Raw genomic sequence first — 11,607 nt, 5'->3', positions numbered from 1 at the left:
ATTATTTCACTTTTGGTGTGAAAGGGTCTTTACATTTGCCCAAAAATATATATTTTTTGTTACAGAGATAACAAGCCCAGCCCCCCCCCCCCCCCCCCCCCCCCAAAAAAAAAAAAAGAAAAGTAATGCATTACTTTTCTTTCAATGCAATTAGTTACTTTTTAAGGGAGTAACGCAATATTGTAATGCAAAGTAACTTTCCCCAACACTGGTTATGCCCACCAAATATATGCCCACCACAAAACCAGTTCCAGACATGACAGAGGACAGCTTCAAAATGAGACCAAACAGCCTCAGGGATGGGCTGCACCAGCAGGTATTCACAAAGAAACGCATATTAAAACTTGTTAAGAGAGAGGGCAACAGGCAGGGAGTACAAGACTCCCACATGCAACTATATTGTATCATTAAATGGGAACGTGTCTTTGGATCACTTACGGCAATTAAAATCAATGAGCAATCCACCCACAGGCCTGTCATTGCAGCACGGATGAATTTAAAGCTAATGAACCTGTAACAGTGGTTTGAGCAAAAGATTTGTTCGTAATAAAGAAAACAAAATGTGACAGAATCTGGAGCTTGATAAAGTGAAGAACAGAGCTATAAGTGTAGTTTTGACTTAATTTGTGTAATTAATCCAGTCACTGTTAGATGTCAGATATACTTGTAACATTCTAAATATCTTTACCGTCACTTTTGATCAATTGAATGCCTCCTTGCTGAATACAAGTAATTTCTTTCAAATCTTACTGACCCCAAACTTTTAAAGTTTGTGTGTGTGTGTGTGTGTGTGTGTGTGTGTGTGGGTGCGCGTATCAGTATACATTTTTATATAAATTAATGAGACCATTTGCAAAATGCTACAACTTCGCATTTTCTAGATTCAAATATTAAAACAACATTTACAAATGTGTTTTTTTATTTTCTGTTTTTTTAATGTTTCAATTTTAATTCAAGGTTTTCATAGTATGTAGTATGGTAGTCTCATGGTACAGTACCTTCGAGTATTGTGCAAATACCATGAATCACTCAGTGGCATGGTATTATCATCTGATACCATCACTGAACTGTACATTTTTCAGACCTGCTCTGCTCCTTGCAGAAATTGAGAAATAACTGTATAGTGTTTTCTAAAAGACCACGTGGTCGTACATCAGATTTCTCCCATCGGTCTAGAGATCCTATATCTTTGGTTGATCTTTGATTCAGCTTTCACTTAAATGAATGACCTTACATGTTTCTATCACTTGCAGAGTGGCGTAGAGATGCAATGATAATATTGCAGCTAAAAGAAAGCTGTGAAAAGCACAGGATTAATTCAGAAAGGTTCAAAAGCACCAACAGGGGTATAAAAATGAGTGATGTGAGGAGCAGATGTGGGTGTGTTTTACTGGCTGTCCCAGCACTCCATTTAAGTGCTCTTCAAATTTATTGGCTGCTGTATCTGACCCCTGTAACCAATAGTGTATACCGTGCCATCCATCAATACCATAGAGTGATCTTTCCCAGTAAACAGAAGAGGGATTCTTGTATGTCACTCAATGTGCCTCTAGTCGTCAAAGACAGAAATGTGGTGGAAGATGTGTGCAGTCCATGACAAATTTCTAATTATTTAGTAAGTGTTGCTTCATAATTTGATGGCATTACGCTCTGAGCCTGTCAAAATAAATGTCAACAATGATATCCTCATACGAGACCGAGCAATTAAATATCTGTGACGTGGTGGAAGATTTCAGTGTGCTGAAAATGTATGTCAGGGAGTTGCACATCATTAAAAATGTTTCCATCCAAAGTTTTTAACTTGAGCGCAAAATCACAAAAAACATCTGCAAATAAAGCAGGGTTGCCAGGTTTGTGTAACAAAACCAGCCCAATTTCTGCCTCAAAACCCGCCCAATCACGGGCCAAACTAGCCGCGGACGGAAAAAACAATGTAAAAGTAAAACTGCAGACTTGGCAACACTGAAATAAAGAAATTACGAGTTATAAAGTCACAATTGTGAGATATAAACCTGCAATTCTGAGATTTTTTTTTTTGGACTTTATAACACAATTGAGAAAAAGTCAGAATTGTGAGTTTATATCTCACAATTCTGACTTTATAACTCAAAATTGTAGTTTAAATCTCGCAATTGTGAGTTTAAATCTCGCAATTGTGAGTTTAAATCTCGCAATTCTGACTTTATAACTCGCAATTGTGAGTTTATATCTCGCAATTCTGTATATCTGCAAAATTGTGTGATGTAAACTCACAAGAGTGAGATAAAAAGTCGCAATTATGTTTTAAATTGTTTTATTACGTGGCAGAAACAAGTTTCCATATATATGCTTAAAACGGAAAAGTTTTTCCTTTGAGTTTTCCGTGTACAGGCGACACCATTGTCAAAGCAACCCCCATACACATGGATCCACGAAAACAACTAAAAACGCTGTGTTCTGCTGCCAGGCAATTAGATGGCGATGAAACACTCGCATAATATTATAAAACGGCTTAAGAAGTATTAACCACTTTTATGGTAGCCTACTTTTTCCGAGTCGGAAAGTAAAAATCAGTGTCCACTTCACCTTATGGAAAAGAACATCTGAATTTAATCCAATGAAATGCAATGAAATAAAACAACATTGTGAGACTGAAGACAGACAAAAAATCATGAATGAATTTCCATTTTAACCCTAGGCTACAGCCTCACACATTCCAGCACAATATTTATGCAACATTTCTTTGTAATTTTAGTCTCAAGGCTAAAGCTACAAAGGAGTGTGGAAACTGTACTGGAATGTATACTATACGTTTAAGAGGTTCTTGTGTTCATACACGGTCAGGGGTCTGCTGAACAGTTTGCCATTAATAAAACATCAAGCTGATTCACTAAGGCACCATGACACAGCAGGATGGTGTTATTGATCTATGTTTTGGATGAGTGGTACAGAGGTTTATATCATGCTTTATATTTCCCTCTTTAATTGATAGGGTTGTGAAGAATGCTGCGGCTACCGTGATCCGGCGTACTTTACAGGAAGTTTACAGCATCGCTGTGATCCAGGCACTTCAATCGGCTTAAGATCGATAAATTCTGCAAATAAACATCTCTTAAATAAAATTCAATTTACTGCCTGATGTCTGTGGGTAGAAATAGTGTGACGTTAATTGCAGTGGGCAAATAGAGTAATGCACATCTATATTGAGCTTAATTTGCATAAGGAGGTGTGTTTGTGTTGAGAAAATGACAATGACTTCATTTGAATATTCACGACGCAGTGCTATCTCAGCACATTTACTGGCTGGTTAAATGGATTGTGGGTGCATGATGCAATTTGTTGCGCTGAAATACAGTATGTGTGCAAAAGTGGGAAACCTGTTCAAAGAATTTGCTTGAAACAATGTACAGTATCTAATGTTAGAAACAATGAGCATGCATCAGTCACGTGTCACATGATGGTTATTTCAAGCTCTCTCTGGTTGGAGCTTAAGGCACTTCATTTGAAATAGATGGAAGCCTCCTCCATCACAACCTGACAATGACATACATGTCATCTGACTTCTGCTGAAAGACAATGTTAAAATTCAGCAACACCAACACCGACCAGTTTATGTCAGCAATGATGACAGCAGAAAGACAGAAGCTATCTTCCTCTGTTTGTCAAGCATGGTATAAAAGAAAAGGATTACAACAATTAATCAATGACTCTTGTTGTGCATGTTTTTTTTCTAAATATAAGCTATTACTCTCTGCATCCTTAATAGATTACAGTATAGTTTTAGTTAATTTCATAATCCAAACTAAAATGATAATATCATCATATTTACGTTGGGTAAGCACAAAAAAACTGTTAAAGGTGCAGTAAGCGATTTCTGAGAAACGCTGTTGAAATTTTAATCAACGCTAACTTTAAACTGACAATTTTGTGAATATTTGCTGGATGTCTGTTCTGTGCTGGAAAAAAATTGTGTTTGTACATAGTCCTGTCTGTGTAAATTGGAGAAAAAACTAAGTGGATTGAACCAATCAAGATCTAGGACCCACATTAATATTGAAAAAGCTTTCCAGCGCTGGAGAGACGTTAGAGAGCGGGATGAAAACGGACGCAGTTGCATTGTTTCTGCTCAATACATGAGTAACATTGTTTTGTTGTTGTTTTTTTACTGTTTCACAGAACCAAGATATTCTGTTGTTGATTCTTCCATACTCACGCGAGCTGTCTTATGCACCAGCTTTATGTGGTTGCATGTTCAATGAAGGGGTTTTAGTTTGGGTGTTGATTTCAAATATTAACAGTTTTTCTCAGAAATTGCTTACTGTTCCTACAGTTTTGTTATTGCGCTTAAGGTTCCAGGTATTTACAAATCTATGTTATTTGAATAAATCTAAGGTCATTTATGTCATGAACAAAACATTGCAAAGCATTTCATTACTTGGTACAATAGAACGATTTAAATAGATTAGAATACATAACACAGGATTGTTCTAAAACCTTTCTGTTTGTGTCATTCACAAACAGACAGTCGGCTTTAAAAACTCCTGTCCCGTAAATTCATTGCATGCTCTCGTAGACCACTTTTTACTTTGTTTTATTACTCTGTCAAATACGTAGTCCCCCTTACATCGGCTATATTTCATCAGGAAGATGGAACGGAATTACATACATTGTTATTTTCCCAGACAGCCTGTGTTGCGTGACTTTTCATTCGTTCAAATCATTTTATTTCTAAAGATGCTACATTTCAGTGTTTTTTTCTCAGTGTTTTTTTTTTTTTTTTTTTTTGGAGGTCTTGCAAGAGGACAATGTGAGCATTATGACAAGTTTGTGCCAGTTTGCTTCTAAACTACATTTTTAGAGTCTCCCTTTTGAGCCAAACAGAGCCATCTCAACACAAAAATGATTCCCACTTATTGTGTCCTTTTGGAAAACACGTCTCCTTGAATGCTTTGACCCATCTCAAAAGCTTTTTGAGGTCTCTAAACTAGACTGTCTTGCTTTGAGGGCTACCATTGGGGCTACCATTGGCACTTTACTATGATGAGGTCTTAAAAACTGGCATTGCTAGTGCGATTGGATGAAGAATGGAATAGCCATCATGCATTTAATGCAAAATCAACACGGGTCATGAGTAAACGCAACCTCGTCGCCTCAGGGTTCGTGCTGAGCAGATCCGGATGAAGGTATGTAAGGAAAAGAATGAGTGTGAAGTAAAGCAGATGCTGCAGACCAGAGAATGAACGCACCACTGGAGCAAAAGTAGAGATCAGGGCAGCTGGACGCAAACAGCCTGTCGTCTGAGGTGACCAGGGCCGGGTGCCAATGGTTCTGGCCATCTGCTCCAGTGTATTTGGGCCACTTTAACTCCATGTCTAGAAATGAAGATGGCAGAAAGCGGGGTGCGAGGGACATATAATAAATGGAACAGCTCAGAGCTTGCTTGCTCCTCCAGACTAGTGGGAGGAGAGAAGTCGCTCTCAGATGGCCCGATGTACCCTCAAATCATCGCCTTCCCAGATCGGTCGTGAGCCAACTCTCGTCTTCATGAGCCAAGCTTTAGTTCTTTTTCAGCCTCACTCATCCGATCCGCTGATTTATGACTCAATTCAATTAGCCTAATTCTGGCTCATCAGTCAAGATGGCTTCTGAGATCCAACCTGCTGTTGCGTCGCCTCCGTCTGCAGGGCTCAAACAATCTGACACAATTATATCATGAAACTTTTTCTCAAAGGATGCTGTCCCGGTATTGACCGAGCGGAAGACTGTGCCAAACCAGCCACTTTAGATGTGTCCACGCACAAATGCGCAAGTGATAACTGGTAATCCCACCAGCGCTCGACGTCGGCCTTTCAGCAAATAAGTTTGGGGCGAACATCACATAATGCAATTAATATTTATGACCCGCATGCCTGGCATTATGCACTGAGCAGCTGACAGAAACTAAACTTCCTGAGAAGAAAAGACAAAAAAAAAAAAAGAACGAAAAGTTGACTTTTACAAAAGTGTGCATTTTTATACTCAAGTTTTTAGGCCTTGCGTTTATGCATCTGACAGACACTTTTATCCAATGTGACTTTCAAAGTATACATTTTATCAGTGCGTTCCCTCGGAATCAAACTCATGACTTTGACGCCGCTAGCGCCACTGTTTGAGTTTAAAAAATGGCTTAAAGTTTAGAAGTTTTATTTTCAAGTGTTCATTTGTAATCTCATATGACAGTATCTGTGTCATGCTCGTGAAGAGAGGTTGATGAGATTTATAATGTGTCCCACCACTTCTCGATCGTTCTCATGCCCCTGAAACTGATCTGTATTGTGACAGAGATTTATTTTGCGCCCAGATCCTTCAATCATAAGAATTGTCTCTAATGATACTGAAATGGAGATGAAAAGCTTGTGTAGAGCTCTAAACTATAAGACGCTTACATAACCATCATCTTTATATAGTGAGATCAGAGGTGACCAAACTGCAATATTTGATTGGGAATTATTTTTATATATTTTGTATTTTCGAATTGAATTTACTGCTAGGACTAGCTGTATTGATTGATTGATTGATTGATTGATTGATTGATTGATTGATTGATTGATTGATTGATTGATTGATTGATTGATTGATTGATTGATTGATTGATTGATTGATTGATTGATTGATTGATTGATTGATTGATTGATTGATTGATTGATTGATTGATTGATTGATTGATTGATTGATTGATTGATTGATTGATTGATTGATTGATTGATTGATTGATTGATTGATTGATTGATTTAAGTGTCAAACACCATATGGTGCCCAGCCCTCATGGGCTTATTAGACACTACAGTAATACTTTCACAATTATTTCCAGATTATTTCCAGATGGCCACGTGACATTACACAAGACCCCACATAACATAACTAAACCACTAAAAATAAATACACATACCAACAGAGATGGCTTGTCATATAGGATACAAAATACTTTGCCGCCGATACCAGGCCTTTTCTATAAATTTTGCCAAAGAAAAGACATCATTTTCAAACAGCCAGCATAAAATCTCCCCTTCATATTTCCAAAATATTTCAGGATTTTTTAACTGAGTTAATTCGAAAAGAGAGTTCCTTAAATCACAATAAAAAGGACAATACAAAACAAAATGAAATTCATCTTCCACAACCTGGAGGTCACAGAATTCACACAAACGTAAATGTTCAGGAGTACCTTTAAATCGACCCACTTCTGTAAGTTATTGATATCCTATGAGGACAATCAGATCAAGTGTTTCAGTGAACGTCTAAATTTAAACGTCTAAAGGTCATTTTTTTGAGGTTCAACACAAATTGTCCTTTTCTGCTCACAATACAGTATAACAGCCCTCAACAGAAAATTGACTATTCTCATTCTGAGCTGTTCTCCTCTTGAGTTTCTGCAACTATGAAATATTGCTCTTCTCAGTAACTTTGAGAGGCCTGTATAACAGGATGGCCTGTTAATCTCTCCCCTTCAGGCATCCAATCCATTTGTATCCGTATGGGCTGCTGTCAAGACTTTGGACACATTGGTGATGGCGACACAGTTAAGATGGCAGGACACAGCTAATAGAAATGTTATCAATGTTACAGTCAGAATTTGTTGGGAGATGGATAGTGATGTTAGGGGTTAAAATCGAATAGAGCTTCTATTTTTTGGGTGAGTCTTTCACACCGCAACTTTCACAATTTTGAACTTGAAAGAATAAAAGAAAGTTTTCCGGTTCTGACAGTGACCTTCTGAAATGTGTTTACTCTCTGATGGTAATGCAGAGAAACAGTCTCAGCAGCTGAGCTTGAAAGGAAACTCAGCACATTTGGAGTGAAAAAAGATTATATCGCTCAACCATGAAATGTGAACTGAGAGGTGTTTTCTTGGGTAGGACAGGATACAAGGCGATTTAACTCCCCAACTATTTCCCCACCGGCATTAATCGCCTTTATATCAGTTTGTGGCGCGCATGAGAATTGTTTCTGGAATGACAGAGCAGCACAGGGAATTTTCAATAAGTGACTGAAGAATATTCTGTTCTGAGATTTAGAATTTTTTTTTCTACAACCCTAAAGATGTATAAAAAGTAAAGAAAAGAAAGTTCTCAAATTTTTCTTTTAGACTTGATTTTGAGACCCATTCATTCTTCTTTTTCTTTGTAATTGCTTTCCTATCAGCTGCTGTCAGTGTAAATATGCATTCCATCTTGGAGACATGGGTGATGTAAGTCTGGTTATATATTTGATATTTTGATCATGCTTTTTATGTTTTAAGCTAACAAATGCATTAAAAACAACACACTTGAAACAAAATGGGAGTCATTTAGAAGCATAGAATCTGGAATTTACAATATAGACATATTTGTGTATTTGGCAAACACATTTATCCAAATCCATTTACATTGCATTCAAAACATTGTTTTTATCATAACCTTGGTACCATCCTCTACTGTTTGACCTTCAGGAAGGCCATATACTGTAGATGTCCTTATAGACATATTTGGTCATTGCTTTCATAATACAGTATATGCACACAGATTGGATAGACGTGGATATTGCCAGACCCTATATGGACGTTGTTTATGTCTTTCATCTCAGTCTCCTAAAGAAATCTTGCAATTGCAAAAAATGTTGTGATGATCTGGTTTCTCTTCAGGTTTAAGAGATATCTGTGTTATCTCCGGTCCAGCCAAACCACAAAATAAAATGCAATCAAATATGATAGGCTACAGTAACTTGATCTATTGACATAAATTGCAACTTTTTTTATTTAATTCGTTTGTATAAATAAACAACGTTCTTGGAGCGTCTTTATGATGTTTTTCCTTGATGAACGTTCTCATAATGTTCCAACAAGGAAGGATAACAGGATCTATTCGCAGCAGTGGTCTTTATTAAGCACTAACTCAATATAAAACACTCAGGAATATCAGAATCTTCACACAAAGCAAACAGAACAATGTAACTGCAACAAGATCGGACAAATAGCCTAACTAAAAACTCAGGGCTATATGTTAACAAAGGGATGAAATGAGAAACCGGTGGAGGAAAGATTAATGAAACAATGGAAAACAATGGAAACTAATGTAAACGGAGGAAACAGGAAACAATGAAAAACAAACTCAAAGTTCCAACTCAAACTAAACTCAAGCTCAGATAACATGACAGAAATGTCCTTATGATGTTATTTGTACTTGATGAATGTTCTCATAATGTTCTTAGAACAACATTATCTATGATGTTATTGATATTTGATAAATGTTAATATTCTTGGAATATTACAAATAAACGTTCAAAAAAGTTGATATTGTGAGAGCAAAAATAAGGTTAGGAGAATGTGGTGCTATAACATTATCAGAACCTTTTAAATAACATTCTAATCATGACAAGAAAACATATTAACATTTTAGAAGCATTGCAAATGTTCCCAGAACATTTTTAGAACATAGATTTGTTAGCTGGGCAGCAGATTATTGAAGTGAAAACTATTATTTAAAAAAATAAAAAAATAAAAAGAACATTTAAAAAACGTTAACTGTAAAGCGAATATAGGCCTACCTTACAGAACCAAACATTTATGTTATAGCCTACAAAATATATATCAAATCCATGTTGATAACACTAAAAGGTTTTAAAGCACCGTTTTTTATGGTAATGCATTGTCCAATTTCAAAACAGTTTCCACAGAATAAATTTTGAACTTTCGAATAATAGCCTACTTTTTTTTATGATTATTAGGCTAGCCTACTTAAATAGCTAGGCTATATGAGAAAATATATAGGCTTATATCATATATGAGAAAAGAAGGCAATAAAAAAGTGCTCCAAGTGTCCCACACTAACTGTCCAGTTATAACAAGCTATAAAAATCCAAAATTGCAACCACTTAAAGTCCGCGTGAACCAGAAGATGCAAACGACTTTTATCAAGTGTTGTGACGCATTTCCGAGTGAAACGGAATATTGAACAGAGGGCAGGGTTTTACTTTAGCACTCCTCCTCTCCATCTCTCGCCCATAGCAGAGTAACGGTTTGAGGGGAGTGGTTAAGCGTTTAACCAACCCAAGCCGTCAAGCCAATGTCATCAGAAAAAGAACCATTCCATCCAGACCTGGAAGTAACTTTTCAAACTTTGATTACCCTACAGATAACTTCGGCAAACAATTTTTTCCGTGTATTAACTTGCACGGATTAATTGTTCACCACAAGACGAGTAATATCCGCTAACAAAGTAAATAGGGTCAATTTTGATTTCATGCCGACTTTAAGAAGATAGCACAAAGATTAGTCAGATAAAGTGAAAACAATCCACAAGCGCAAATGTACGTAGGCCTATTCCACCATCAATATCAATATTAATAGTTACATTTGTGAGTTATTGGTGAGGTATATCGACCACATATATATTGTGTTATGGGCTAGGTGGCAGTGTTAACTCCACTACAGTGTAATTTGAGCGCGATGTGTGGTGAACGCGCAGACAGTTTGTTATCTTCACCACTGCACGAGCGCAGGCAGTGCCTCCTCTGCACATCAGACACGTGAAAGCCATTTCGCGCCGAGACTGACATTGAATCTCATTCACCGTAAAATACATGGCAGCCATGTCAGAGACCGAGCCGCCATCCGCCTCTCCATGACAGGAGATAAGAGAGCCTCAGCTTAAATCGCATATTTAAGGCATTTGGTTGAGAGTATTTTTGTACGTCTTCGCTGTTTACAGAGCTCTATTAAAAGGATTAGTCTGAAACAGTCTCCTCTATTTTTATGCCTGCTTAGGGTGGGCTGGCTCTGGCGGTGTGTCAGATGGACTGGTCACACAGAACGACGTTTTTCATTTGACAGTGTATGAAAGAACACGATGATGGGTCTTAAGGGGCTGTCAGACGGATTGGCCTCGCTGTCAATTGTAGTACATGTGCTTTTGGTTTTGTCTGTGAACTCTACAAGCTATACAAATTTGTTTACGTCATGAAGCTCCTGTAGCTTTTAGGTTCTGCACTGAAAAATGTAAATTACCCGAACCTTAAAGCTAAACTTTTTGTTGACACTTTGTCATTTTTAATTGTTCCAATACATAGCTGTCATTCTGGATGCTGCATCACACAACAGCAAAGGTTATTGTAGACTTGGAATTAAGCTTTTATCCCTGTTGTTTATAAATCATGGAAGTGAACAGCAGTTATTTTGCCAAGAGATCTCTGTTTTTATTATTAATTGTCAAGACGTAGGAGAGAAAGACAATTTTATGGAGAGATAGTATTCATGCTCAGATTTCTCTGAGTCAGTAAACCAAGGTTGGGCATATATGCTGAGCTGACCAAAGGAACTTACATTATTCTTACAAGGTAGAGAAACATGTTGTTCATGTTCAACATTTTACATGGGTACTGACGGGTCTTGACCATACGTCAACATACAACGAAAAGGGTACCCCTATAACGTCAATATGAGACGCAGACATAAGCGCACCAGCAGCGCCTCGTAGCGGTACCCTAACGCATACCTAAACCCAACCATACCCGAATCGTCACACATGGACGTTAAAGGGTACCCTTTTCGTCGTATGTTGCCGTATGGTCAAGACCCGTCAGTATGTGACGTTTTGGGGTGAGACTGTGTTAGTA

The sequence above is a fragment of the Phoxinus phoxinus genome (genome assembly GCF_949152265.1).
Source record: "Phoxinus phoxinus genome assembly, chromosome: 16".
Classification (NCBI taxonomy): domain Eukaryota; kingdom Metazoa; phylum Chordata; class Actinopteri; order Cypriniformes; family Leuciscidae; genus Phoxinus; species Phoxinus phoxinus.
This window is presented reverse-complemented; position numbering follows the sequence as displayed.